Raw genomic sequence first — 14,704 nt, 5'->3', positions numbered from 1 at the left:
TCATTTTACGTTTACCGCTTTTGGCTACTGACTGTGGCTACTGGTCAAACATGGCCGTGCCACGAGATTTTCACCTGTTCTTTTTGCCATCTTGTTGTTTAGCCTTCTTCCTGGCCTCAGAGTCCAGGAAGATCCTTATCAGGACTTCCAGTGCCCGGGAAAGCAGCAGCTTTTGGCGGGCTACTGCAAGGCTTTGTGTGTTTGCAGGCGGGATGTGGTCTGGGTCAGTCTGACCCTAATCCACATCTTGGTTTCAGTGTGTCTGAGTGGTATGCATGAGTGTTACTGCCAGTGGTCCTGATTGGACCACTGTGGTGTGTGTGTGTGGGCTAGTTCTGCTATTGGCTAGTGGGAGTTTTGACACCTACCTGGCTTTTAGGATAAGAAGATGACCCCTGCAAGCATTCTTCAGAGATCCTGGAGAAACCTGAAGGAGCCAAGTATCCTGTCCAGCTGAGAGACCCGCGAAGAAACCTGAAACCTGACTGAAAGAGGCCTGGCAACCAACTTCTGCTGCAGTCCTGGTGGAGACATGTCTTGCTTTTTTTTTTTTTTTTTTAAAACTTTATTTTTGTTGCACATCACAGCTGTCACATCATGAATTACATATATACTTTACAACCGTGTTATATTCATCCAAATCCGTATCAATTGTTACCAATTGGCATCGTAATTTTAACAGTTAATGGCCTGGGCGTACATCTATAAGAGTATGTATGGGAAGAAGTAGGGCACCATACAGGGTTAAGACACCTTAAAGTTCGTTCGCACTGTTATCATCAGAGCTTTCTGAATCCGAGGAATTTTCGGTTAGGTACTTCCTGAGCGGTGCCCAGATGTCCTTTGGTTTGCATGGGGTAGGTAACAGTCCCACATACTTTTCCTCACATTCATTCACATATATCAGTGTGGAGAGAAACTGCTCCAATGTCGGAGGCTGTGTACTTTTCCACTTCTGCAGGATGCATTTCTTAGCGACTGCACAGGCGACATTGAACAGTCTCCTAATTTTTTCGGGCACCTTTCCGATGTCTCCAAACAGGTATTTCGGGGGGTTAAGATTAGCAGGGATTTGTGTAATGCCTTCTAGGGTGGTTGCTACTTCCCGCCAGAATTTTGCTATGAAAGGGCATTCCCAGTACATATGGTAGGAGTCTGCGCCGGGGGTGTGGCACTTTGGGCAGGTGTCGGGCACATTGGTGTAGCACTTCGCCATTTTTGCCGGGGTGAAGTGTAATCTGTTCAGGATCTTGAACTGTATTAGTCTTAAGCCCGCGTTTAACGATACCTTTTTGGACAGGAGACAGTATCTGGACCATTTTCCCGCCTCGATGACAGTGCCCATATCTTTTTCCCATGCTGACTTGATGGTACTCAAGGCGTCTGTGTGGGTCTGGACCAAGGTATACAGTTTGGACACCCCTATGCCAGACTGGGAGTGTAAGGATTGAAAACATGCGTGCTCTGGAGGTTCGTCTGGAAATGTGGGCCAGCGCTTCTTGAACGCTGCTTTCATTCTGTGGAACTGCAAGGTTTTTAGGGGAGTCTCGCCGACCGATTCTGCAAAGTCTTCGGGAGTTACAAATTTACCGTTTGGGAACATGGATTTCATTGTGAACTCATATTCTGGGAGCCAACTTCTTTGAATGCCAGTATCGTACGTGGGTGCGATGTCTGGGAAGTTCCAAAGCGGAGCTTGTGAGTCATACGGGACATCTATGTCCAGTCGCTTGATGATAGCTTTCCATGCTGTGATCGTGCATGTGGTTGGGTCAAATTTGCAGTCATCTCTGTGTCTTTTCGAATAGATGACTGAGCGCAAGTCTGTTGGGCGGACTGAGCGGCGTTCTATGGATACATGTGGTGTCTTGTCCAGGGGGTTTTGCCAGAATTTCGCGTATTGGGCTTGTGCTACTTGCCAATATAGTTCGAAGTCCGGGGCCGCGAAGCCCCCCTTATCATAAGGTTCGACCAACTTGGCCCAGCTTATCCTGCTCGCCCCCCCGTTCCACACAAAGGTTATAACCATGGATCTGAGGTTATCGAAAAATGATCTGCCCGGCCAGATGGGGACGTTGCAGAAAATGTAAAGGAGCTTGGGCAGAACAGTCATCTTGAGCACTGCAATACGGCCAGCCAGGGATATGGGGAGCTTAGCCCAGATCTGAAGTTTTGAATGTATGTTTTGTAAAATGGTCTCGTGATTATCTATATACAGGGAGGCGCCGTCACGGGAGACCTGTATTCCCAGATAACGAATGTGTGCAGGAGCCCATGCTAGTCCATGTGTGTTTGTGGGACAGTTGGTGGTATCGGTTAACGGGAAGATTTCAGATTTGGTGTTGTTGACTTTGTACCCCGAATGTAGGGTGAAGTCGTTTATTACGGCCAGTATGGGACCCAGATTTTTCTCAGGTTCTCGAACATATAGCAGAGCATCGTCCGCATATAACGAGATGGCCTGGTATTCTCCTGACATATATATGCCTCGATGTTCCTGTTCTGCCCTCACTGCTGCCGCCACTGGTTCGATTGTTAAAGCGAATAGTATGGGAGAGAATGGGCATCCCTGTCTAGTCCCTCTGTGTAGTGAGAATTGATTGGAGAGCGTTTGATTAGTCAGTACCCTGGCTTTAGGAGACGAGTACAGGAGCCTAATACAACTGGTTAAATAGGGGCCAAATCCAAATTTATGGAGAACCTCAAACATATACATCCAGGAGACTGAATCGAACGCTTTTTCTGCGTCCAGGGATATCGCTACTGCCTGTGCTTGAGGTTTGATCTGTGCTAGGATGCAGAACAGTCTGCGCAAGTTTAGCGCAGTGGATCTCGTGGGTATAAATCCACATTGGTCGGGGTGTACCAGTGTGGGCATCTTGGGGAGCAGTCTATTTGCAAGAACTTTTGTGTAGACTTTAGCATCCGTGTTTATCAACGACAGGGGGCGATAAGAGGAGCGATCATATGCTGGACGTCTGGGCTTCGGGAGTACTGTTATAACAGCTTCTGTCATCGAGTCCGGGAGCGAGCCAGTGTTAATGGCTTCCTCCCATACACGGGTGAGGACAGGGACAAGGATCGTTGAGAAGGATTTGTATAGCTCGGCACCTAGCCCATCAGGTCCCGGGGTTTTACCTGAAGCTAGTGTTTTGATGGCTTCGGCTATTTCGTCACTGGTAATTGGCTGCTCAAGGATCTGGTGATCTGCCAGGTTTAATTTAGGGAGGTCAATCTTGCTCAGGTATTTGCGAATTCCTTCTTGTGTACTATTATCACGATTGGAGTATAAGTCAGTATAATAGCGCAGAAATACATCATTTATTTCTTTGTCGCCGTTGACAACTACATCTTCCTCTGTCAAGATGCTCGCGATTGGGGTATGGGAGTGTTCGTTGCGGAGCATGCGGGCTAAGAGGTGGCCTGCTCTGTTGCCCTCCCCATATCTGCGTGCTCTGATGGGAATGGCCATGTACTGCTGTTCCTTAGTCGCCAGATCATTGAAGGTATGGAGCTGTGCATTGATGTCGGCTAGGGTGTGTCTGTCATGTGTCATGCTATATTCAGTTTCGAGTATTTGCAGGTGTGATTCTATAGTGTCTAGTTCGTTCCTCACGGCTTTGAGGAGACCAGTCGTTTTGGACATCAATACCCCTCTCACCCACACCTTAAACGCCTCCCACACAGTCGCCCATCTGTCTACGGAGCCATGGTTCAGAAGGAAGAATTCCTCTATATCAGTGTGGAGAGTCTCCACGACATTCGGGTCTTTTAATAAGTTGGGGGACATTCTCCATCGTCGTGTTGGGCGGTCTATGCCAGGGAGCAGCGTGGTCAAGGTGATCGGGGAATGGTCTGAAAGCGTGCGGGGAAGGATTTCGCATTGTTCCGTGTAGTTAACCAAAGAGGACGAGATAAGCCAGTAATCAATTCTAGATTCAGTGTCGTGCACTGAGGAGTAAAATGAGTATTTCCTCTCCGTAGGGTGAATACCCCTCCAGGCATCAGACAGGGTGAACTCTTCGAGGGCATGTCGTATAACATTCGCCGCTTTGGTGAGGGTTCTAGGTCTACTGGAGGACCTGTCTAATGTAGTGTCGAGAATGGTGTTTAGATCTCCTCCCCAGAGGATCCAGGCGTTAGCTGTGAGGCCTATCATAGCAAGGAGTTGTGCATAAAACTGCGGGTCGTCATTATTCGGGCCATACGTGTTAATCAGGACGAGTTTTACCCCGGCCAGGCTACCCCAGACCACTACGTATCTCCCCTGTGGGTCTGTCTTGCATTTGTCGGTGGAGAACCCCAAGGAGGGGTGTATCAGTGTGATGACCCCTCTACTCTGTGAAGAATATTCCGTATAATGTCTATTACTACCCCATTGCCGAAGTATTTTTTCGTGTGTAGACTTCAGCGCGTATGTTTCCTGAAGCATTACAATATGCGGATGGTGCCTGTTGATGTAAGCGCCTACCTTACTAGCTTTTGCTCTGTTATTTAACCCCCGAATGTTCCACGTTAGCAGTTTCAGGCGGAGCCCCTGGGGTGTCTTAGTGGTTTGTGCCATTTGTGGTCATGATGATAACATGTAAAAGTGTGAATAGTTCTGTAAGGAGGGGCAGCGAGTGAGCCAGTGAGTGCACTTTTAACCAAACGTAACCCATAACCACTAATGTACGCTGTGCATTAAGTGCCCAACAGGGGCATCCAGAGGCCTCAACAAGGGCCAACAATACCCATTGGCAACCCATATCGCCATATCCCACCCCCACCCACACCATCGCACCCAACTTGATGATGATCCCTTTACTCAGTACTAACTTGTGGGAGAACCCAAAGGTAGGGGTCGTGTACCGCAGCAAGACCGGCTACATACCAGAATTAAGAGCAGAGGTGCGTCTCTACCCCAGTCCATTGCCATACAAAGTTCACATGTCCGCCAGACTCACTGTGTACTCAATGTGAGGTGAATGTTCAGGTTACACCGGCTGTTGCAAGTCATCATGTTCAGCGCCCTGTCTTCCAGGCGGTAGAGGAATCGAAGCCTCCATATAGGATAGGGCGGCCGCAGGGGATTCGAAGAAATGTGCTCTTCCGCCATGTTGTATTCTAAGTTTAGCTGGATAGAGGAGTGCATAGGGGACCTGTCGCAGCCGCAGTTGACGTTTAATTGTTTCGTAGGATCGTCTTTGAGTTTGGACCCCTGCTGAGAAGTCCGGGTAGACGTGGATGCGATCATTTCCAATCTTTAGGGGGCATTTCTCTCTGGCCAGCCGCAGGATCGTATCCCTGTCTCTGTAGTTTAACAATTTCGCTATGACAGTGCGGGGTGGGGCCCCAGGCCTAGGCGGCGGCACGAGGGAGCGATGGGCCCTCTCCACCATAAATTGAGACGAGAAGGCCTCTTCCCCAAGGAGAGATTTCAGCAAGTCTTCAATCCGAAGTTCCATTGGCCCCTTACAAAACGATTCAGAGAGGCCGACAATACGGATGTTGTTCCGCCTGGAGCGAGACTCCAAATCGTCGCATTTACTACGAAGCGTGTCCATCTCCCTTTTCAGAAGGGTAATGTCCTGCGCGTTTCGCCGGGTAGAGTCCTCGTTCGAACCAATTCTTCCCTCTGCTTCAGTGATCCTGGCACTTTCCTTGTCCACTCGGGCCTTCAGTGAGCCTATTGTGGATACGATATCGTCTAGTTTGACGTTTATAGCCAGGAATCCGCTCTGGACCGTGGTGAGCAGGTGGTCGAATTTAGAGTCCTCCGACAACGGAGATGTGGTGGAGGGTGGTGTGTCAGAGCTAACAGAAGGCGTCTGCGAGTTGGTGAACGAATCCATAGGGCCGGTTCTTCTGCACTTATTCGAGTTCTTACCAGGCATGTTGTGGGGTAAACAGGAGTTTGATGTTAACGGCTCAGCGTGCCGCTGGAGGGACTGGCGGCACCGCCCCGGAGCCGAGCCGCGGCGGGGCACAGTCGGCCGATTCCAATGCAGGTATGGCCCGTTGTGTGCAGGCCGCCTCTCGGCCACCGCTGACGCGAGTTATAGAAGAATCTCCCCAGCCCCACCCCGGGGCGGAGGGCAGGCGCCGCGACAGCCCTACACCAAGCCAAGCGCCAGGCCCGTCGGTACCCGAGATCTCCGGCGACGCCGCTCGGAGTGGTGGTGGCACAGAAGCACCTCTCAGCGTGTTGTTTTATCGCTTTCCCGCGCAGCGGCGCAGAGCCAGGGCCCACAGTCCACTAGGGTTCCTGGATCGGCACTCAGGAGCTTGTCCGTCGACCTCGCGCCCGCGGCGCAGCTCGGTCCACCCTCGTTCTCTCCGGTCCCAGGGCCGCGCCAAGGGATCGATTCCTCGCCTCGTATCGAAGGATCTGGTTTAGGAGACCGAGTCGCAGCTCAGCGGATGACTGTTCACGTCCACAATGGTCTCTGCGTAGGAGTGTCTGGGCGGTCCCAAGCCGCGGTTCCTGCGCGATAGGCCGCGGAGCCGCGCGGCGGGCAAGGCGAGCGAGACCACGGGACTCACCCGTCCGTGGGCTTACAATGTCCGATTTCAGCCAGGATTTTCCCCAGTGGAGTCTGGATGTGGCGGGAAGCAGCTCAGCTAGTCTGGGGGTTCGGCGCACTCTGGTTCCGGATAAAAAAGTTAACAAGGATTCATGCCGGAGTGGAGCTCCTCGGCTATGCGGCCATCTTCGACATGTCTTGCTTTTGATCTTCAGTAAGCCTGCGAAGGTGCTACGACCCTTGGAGTGGAAGGACCATCCATTCCCAATGTCTACTCACTGCCCGGCACAAAAACCGCCTTCGGAAGTGCCCTGGAACCGTCCTGTGACTGACCAGCTTCATTTTTGGGCTACCGTGTTAACTTCGTCGTCGTTCCGAAACTTGGTACACCCTTAGCTGCCACTGCAATGACACACTCTGTGGAATTTTGGCGTCCTAGTACAAAGTGGATCCGAGAAAGACCAGAAAGTCCGACCGCAGCTACTGAGTCCTGTTGCATCACTGTGCACAGCATGCACTGTCCAAAACCTACTTATCTGACACGAGTCCAGGCCTGAGAGGGGTGCTGCATCGTTTGTTTCTTCCTTTTTCCAACCGAAAGTCCTTGCACCAGCAAAAGATCCCAACCAGAGTTATTCTCCAACCTGCAACCCCTGTAAAGCGAGGACTGCGGATGTCGGTGGGAAAAGCAATGTGGGACAACCTTCTTTGTTCTGCTAAGTCTGGGAAAGATTCAGATAAAGGGGGTAAGTTACAGAGCTTTTAACCTACCCCTATGCTCACCATTATAAGTCAATGGGCTTATCACACAACCTATGTCCAACACTTTTGGCTTTGCTATTACTTGCCTTGGCAAGACCTCTGACTGTTGGGGATAATTTTGGGCACTTGTCTACATTGAACCCTAACTCTAAGAACCCGTTACTGGACCCCAGAGACCCTACCTGCATTTTTTGCCCGGATCCTAAATTCTGTGGAACTGGATCCTGAACAATAGAGCAAAAGGCCCCAGGCAACGTAGGGTTGGACAATTTTAGTTAGGGATCATCTCTGTGGACCTTGTGGTGTATAATAATTACCTATCCATTCCTTTGCAGGAGCATTTGATTTGTATTGTGCATTATAACCTGGTGAATGTATATATGTGTTTAGTTTGATAGTATTGTGTGAGAAGTCTACCTGCTTGTATTCAATTTCTTATAGTGTGTTTGGCCATAATTAAATAACTGTATTTGCATACATCCTGTCTAAGTGCAATGTGTGACTCCCATCGTGTGACCTCATTGTGGACCCTTTACAAGCTCACCTCTCTGAAGAATTTAGCCTAGTCCGCCTTCACCTCTCTGAAGAATTTAGCCTAGACCGCCTGTCACTGCTACCTAAACTGGTTTGGCTACTGCTTCCCAGAATTGTGCCTGTCACAATATAGGTTGGCCTTCTATACATCTGTCCACCAGGCCAGAGTATAGAAAATCAGTCCTAATAAATTGGTGTACAGCGGTGGGATGACCCTCTCCACATAACATCTGGGTGTTTTGTGAATAGGATCTGTATTGGGTACCACAGTGTACATTACTGGTGGCGTGTCCAGATTATACTTACACAAGACACTATAATGTTTGATTGCCTTGTAGATATAAGTCACCTACTATACTGAATAGCATGGAAACAATCACTTTCACCACTTGGAGTGCCTTAAAAGTGGGGCAATTGAGAAAGTAATGTGTTGAGAGAGACTTCATCGTCTCTGGCTTAAAAGCTGAGTTAGTTGTTAAAATTCTGTATTTTGAAAGAAACAAAGGTGTGCCTAACTTAACTAGTGGTCCTGATAGTCGAGCTGGGACTAGACCCAGCACCAGTAATGTCATTACTGTCACTCCAGTGACTGGTGTTGAAGATGAGGAGGGAGAAAGTGCATCCTCTGGATTTCTGGTTGAGGCCTCCTCTAATGCTGAGGCATTGTTCAATTTGAAAAGAGACACCCTCAGGTTCAAGGAAAACGAACTTGAGTTTCCTACGGCCAAATTGGAAATTGAGAAGGTTGAAAGCAGAAAGATAGCGATCACCAGCTGGACCTTGCCAAGATTCAGGCTTCACAAGGTTCTTCCAGAGGGTTTGGAGATGGCTCTGGGTCTTCTTCACATCCTAGGTTTCCTAAAGATCTCCTGAGTATGTATGAGGAAAAGAATTATATAATTGACTGGCTTGTAACTTTTGAGTATGCATGTGAAGTACAAGGAGTGAGTGATGCTGACAGGATTGCATGGTTGATCAGCAGACTGCCCCATTCTGGCTTCAGTGCCATTATGGAAATGCCAAAGGCTGATAGATTAAACTGAAGCAATCTCTGATCCTCAAGTTTGGGAAGACTCCTGCCCAATACCTGAGGAGGTTTAGAGTATACAAAAATAAAGAATGTATGACCTATGTATTTTTTGTGGCAGATTCTCTGAAAAACTTGAGTGGCTGGATAGAAGGCTATCAGGTAACCACCTTTGAGGGTATGATCAATCTGGTCATGCTTGAGCATAGTTTTGCCTCTTGTTACCCAGAGTTTAAGCAGCATTTGGCAGGCTCAAAGAAGTTAAATCCAAACAGGCTAGCTGTATTTGTATACATCCTGTCTAAGTGCAATATGTGACTCCCATTGTGTGACCTCACTGTGGACCCTTTACAAGCTCACCTCACTGCTACCTGTTAGGGATAATTCTCATTCTATGGCTAATTTCCCTTACCTATAGAGTCCCCCAGCAGCTTTGCTGGATTTGAGGGGTTTGCTTTTTTCTCCTGCTACGAGTGAGACTTTTTTCCCACTCTTAGGCATTTGCTATGTGTGTTTTAGGCTATTTCTTTGGGTTTAATGTCTATGGGGTTTTATCTCACCCCCAAAGGAACCATCTTTATACACATGTGTTACACAGCACCCTCCGTGCAGTAACACAGGGGTGTCCTAGGGACCCCCAAACATAGACTCCATACCCTGGGACTGACTACTGTCTCCCAGGGCATGTAAAGTCCCAATTGACTTTACTAGTCAATCTTTATGAACTAAACCAGTACAACCCATCTTACTATGGAGGTACTGGAAAGGGTTGATAGTTTTTCCCTTGTGTTCATTTTCGAGAGGGTACCGTACAGTCCCTCTCTCAAAAATGTTTGGCTGGTGGCAGTGGTTACTACCAAAAATATTCAACCGCAAATAATTCTCTATGGGATTTTCCCATTGTTCGAGGCTACCACATTTACTGACAGCCTCTAACATACCGCCGGTTTATTTTTATATTAACTTTACTCCAGTAGGTTTTATATGCCAGAACTTTTATATACATTCTTTCTCGTGTCTTTCTCTAAGATCCTAACCCAGGTCAGGATCCTTTGTTCGTCCTTTTGGCGGGCTTCTGCCAAGAAGCCCTATTTTCGGCGCCACTGAGTCTGGGGTGGACGCATTGTGTGGGAGGGGGATTAGGACCCCTGGACAGGGTTGCCTCAGCAACCCATGTCGCACTGTGCCCCGATAGGCTGGAGGGTCTCCCACCAGGATGACCACTCCACTGTGTGAGTGGCAGCTAGGCTGTATGAATGGGGATCTTTTTACATAAAAACAGGGTCCTGAGGACTGGAAGAGCAAGACGTTGCCACTGGAACTAAGAAGCCGAAGAGGAGAGAAGCCAAAGACATCTGCAACGACTGAACCACCAGTGAAGCCCTGCTGCATCGTCTCACCACTTTTCTCCACAAGACGAGAGAAGATCTTCATCTGCAAGAGCCTTCTTCCCTTGAGCTGGTGGGGCCAACCAGTTTGCCAATCGCCGTCCAGGACCTGCCTTGGTCGAATCTCCAGCGCCCTGCACTCGGAGACCGGATAGCCAGGCACCCGTCCACCACAACCACGATTTAAAGGACCATACCTTTTAATCCATTTTGGCATCACCGCGGCTGACTTCTTCCCTGAACAGTGCAGTAACTCGAACCATCCTCCACGACGAAAGCCTCTCTTCCTCTGCTGGACAACACGAACTGCAGTAACTGCCAGGAACCACCACCAGCGCAGGAACCGCTTCCACTTTTCAGGTACTTTGTTCCGCCAGGCCTCCCTTTTCGCTTGGTAGCGCTAAAGGTGTTTGAAATCCTTTACCTACCTGTTGGGTTGGCCGCCCCATCCTCTAACATTGTCTTTCACCTTCTGCAACCACCTTTTCGAATCATTTAACAAAGACTTAACCGCAGCTACAAGAACATTTTGCTCCCAGGCTCTTTGCCCTGTACCACTGACTCTGGAACAGGCCTATTGACTCTGGCTGAATTTGTTACAACTGCCTTCTCTAGATTGCTTCTCTACTAGAAATGTGTTGGTGCACCATAACCACCTTTTCCTTCCCTCTTTTTAAACTTATGAAGTGTCATTTTGCTCGGTTTTCACCTCAGTATTATACAAAGTACTGCCTTGCCTAAACTTGTTCACGAACTTATTGGGAAGTGCTGCTAGGGTGTTTAAGAGTGTATTTCTGTATAACTTGTTCTTTCACTCCCTTGTGAGAAATTGTGAGAGTGCCATTTGTGTTTGGTTTTCTCTTACTCAGACTGGTCTACAATTTAACTAGGGAGTTGTGTATATTTTTTCTTGACTGATTTTAACTTGCTTTTATAACTGTGATTGATGTGTTGAACTAGAAGTGTGTAAAATAAATATATATTCCTTTTAATACAAAGCTTTGGTCAGTGTTTCCTTTTGCCATAGTATTGTGGTCCTATTGTGTAAACTCGAAATACTGCTCATCTCCCTCTTCAGATAAGTCTGACTGCTTAGCCACAGCTGCCAACTAAATCTTTGTGGTACAGACTGATACCAAAGGGGATTTATTGCTCATACCTGTAGTCTTAAATCTTCTGTAGTGATTCCTAAGGGAACTGCACAGGATTCTGCCTAACACTACCTAAACTGGTTTGGCTACAGCTTCCCAGAGTTGTCCCTGTCACAATATAGGTTGGCCTTCTATACATCTGTCCACCAGGCCAGAGTATAGAAAATCAGTTCTAACAACCGCCAACAGACATAGCAGCTTGATGGACGGGCCCGCCGACAGACGTAGCAGGTCTGGATACCAGATTATGTCATGGTCACGCCGGGGCGACGAGTATCATCCTGCAGTGACAACGTCTGAGTGTGTTGATCACTTGTAGAAGGAGTGGGAACGGAGGAAAAGCGTGTAGAAAAAGTCCCTCCTACAGGAAGGAGAATGCATCCCCAATGCACCTTGACTGTGGGAACATGCTGTTGAACTTCTGACGCTTGGAATTTGTCGCCATCGCAAAAAGGTCGGTCTGGGGATGACCCCATTTAGGTAATAGAAGATCCACCTGCACCTGGCCAAGTTCCCACTCGTGGCAAGAACGTAGCTTCCTGCTGAGCGAGTCCGCAATGGTGTTCTTGGTGCCCGCCAGTGTCATGATGCCTACCCCCGGGGACCCAGACCAAGTCCAGCAACCCCGGAAGCAGGCATCAAGTTATTCCAAGCAAGCCCAACAACCCCTGCTAGGGGCTATTTGGGTGCAGTCCTGGCGTCTATGGCACCAGGCACATATGAAGAGTCAGTCCTGGCGCCATAGGCGCCAGGCTTATAGATTAAAACTTACCTGATGCAGACCATGCTGCAAACTTACCTGGTGCAGACCATGCTGCAAGAGCTCCAAGCCAAAAGAGGCTTGGAAGGGACTACTTTACCTAGGGACTATTTTTTTACTTGGGTGGGGCTGGGGAGGAATACTTACCTGGGACTACTTTGGAGGCTATTTAAACCACCCCCGAAGAGCAGCACGCGCTTCGCGTTATTCTGCATCCAGCAGCGTAACGCTCACCGTGCCTGCAAGTCTGCATCCAGTCTTCTGCCACGCCCGCCTCGAGTCTGGAGCTCCTAGGAAAAGGGAGAAAGAAGGAGAAAAGCTTAGAACAAGAGCAATACCTTTGATCCTTACCTGAATTCCCGATCCATCGCGTCTTCGAGCTGGAAGAAAGAAGTTATTTTATGCGCGTTGCCTCGCCTGCTACAGCGCCGCGCTGAACTCACCGGCCTTCGCAGCATCTTCACATTCCACCGCATCCTTCTGCATGTTCCCGCCGCACTCCGGCACCTAAGGGGAAGACAAGAACAGCAAGGTGAGCCAAGGGAATACACAGAGGCAATATTAGTTACCCCCCATAGACTTACATAATTTTACCACCGGGGGTACTATTCCTCTTCACGGGTCGGTGCAGCTTCCACTGCATCCTCGCCGAACCCCGGCCCCTAAGGGGAAACAAAAGGACAGCAAGGTGAAACAAAGGGACAAACAAGGGGAAACCTCCTCACCACAATAGACTTACCTGATTTTACCACCAGAGGCATTATTCCCCGAGACTTCATACTTTCTCTCAGCGCCAGAATAAGGGAGAAAGCAACAGGTTACAAACTGACATTATTTTATCGAACTGTGTTGGATAATACAAGTCCTTACCTGAATATTACTGGTTGCCACAAGGAACTCTTCGCTAGGGTCAAGCTGCAACCTGCAAGGAATCGGACAGAGTGAAAGTCAGACATTTGAACTCTTACGAACTACATACTTACGGCGTCTTGCCGGGAATCTCAGAGTCAATATTGTTATGGAACTCACCAATTCCTTCGAGCCAGTGAAGCAACTGGTTATCTACGCGCCCCTGCGCGCAATGCAGGATGGCGAGCTCATCTTTCCAAACCATCAGGTGAGACTATAAGAGGGGACATCAAAGGTGATCAGTGGGGAGAACAGCGTGAGTGGGGGGGGGGTTTACGCTCAACTCCACGGGTGGTTAATTCCCTTTCTCCATTTGCAGAACAATACTCCTACGGGCCAAGCAAACGAAGCTAGGTGGGCCAGTCCAGTCCGTCATCTCGGCACTACGCGTCACATTGGTGGAGACCGCAGCTGTCCAGTTCAGACCGACGCCCCTGTGGGAGCCAGGTGAGCGTAACAGCCAGGTGAAAGGAGACGAGAAACATGTCCTGACGAATGGGCCAGTGCCACAGATCATGGGCCTCCTGGAGAGAGCCAGAGAGCACCTCCCGCCCTGCTTCCAGATGTGGTGGTATTGCCCATGAAGATCCTCACCACCTTGCCCCTCATCGATGGCAGAAAAGGCTTAAGGTCATAGAAGATGGCCCGAAGCTCCAAGATGTTGATGTGCAGGATCTTTTCCTCTGGAAGCCAGAGACCACTGGCGTGCAGCTGTCTGGTATGAGCTCTGCAACCCTCTAGAGAAGCATCCGTGGTGACTGTCTCCTGGTAAGGAGGGACTTGGGATGGGGCCCCTTGCGTGAGATGCGGGTGCACAAGACACTGTGTAGAGTTGTGCCCCCAAGAACAGAGCGTTCTGCGATGGCTCCAAGCAAGACGTTGGACAATTTATGGAGAATCCCAGATCCGTCAGCAAACGCACGGTGCTTGCCATGTATTGGCTCGCTAGAGCATGGGAGCACGATCGAACTAGCTAATCGTCCAGGTAAGACGTGGATGCCCTCAAAACAAAGATGCGCTGCCACCGGAGGCAAACACTTTGTGAAGATCCTTGGGGACGATTTTAGGTTGCAGGGAAGTGCTTGAACTGATAGGGCCGCCCCTGGACCATGAGCCACAGGAACTTGCAGTGCTTCTGTTGGATGGGGAAGTGGAAGTAGGCATCCTCCAGGTCCAGAGACACCAGGCAGTCGCTGTTCCTCCAGCTGGTCGAGCATGTGCTGCAACGTGACCACCCTGAACTTCTGAGAGTTCAGGTACTTGTTGAGGCATCGCAGGTCCAGGATCGGCCTACACCCTCCTGTCTTCTTTTGGACCAGAAAGTATCTGGAGTACACCCCGGAGCCCCAGAGGGGCTGTGGAATGGGTTCTATCGCCCCCTTTTTTAACATGGCTTGGACCTCCTGTAGCAGCTGTGCCACATGCTGTTCTTGTTGAGCAACAGGGGGAATACGAGGGCACCTGCCTTGGAACTTTCCCAGAGCATCTAGCTCCTATCTTTCGGTGGTGATGGACTTCCATGCACTGATGAACCTCGCGAGCCGGCCTCCCACAGGGGTGCACAAGTGGGAGCTTGAGTTCACAGCCGGTTAGGTCCTGTTTAGGACCTGGGGCTCTGCACTGCGGGCGGCGCTGGCGCTGTCCTCCTCTGCTGTATGCCTGCGAGC

At 49.5% G+C, this 14,704-nt stretch overlaps 1 protein-coding gene across 2 annotated transcripts in view; it reads right to left on the bottom strand.

The window, feature by feature from the left end:
* SPATA20 (spermatogenesis associated 20) overlaps positions 1-14,704 on the bottom strand; it is a 2,241,715-nt gene that overhangs the window by 712,742 nt on the left and 1,514,269 nt on the right. The gene's annotated exons all lie outside the window — the stretch shown is intronic.

The sequence above is a fragment of the Ambystoma mexicanum genome, chromosome 3q (assembly GCF_040938575.1).
Source record: "Ambystoma mexicanum isolate Mex_15411 chromosome 3q, UKY_AmexF1_1, whole genome shotgun sequence".
In the NCBI taxonomy this organism is placed as follows: domain Eukaryota; kingdom Metazoa; phylum Chordata; class Amphibia; order Caudata; family Ambystomatidae; genus Ambystoma; species Ambystoma mexicanum.
This window is presented reverse-complemented; position numbering and strand designations above follow the sequence as displayed.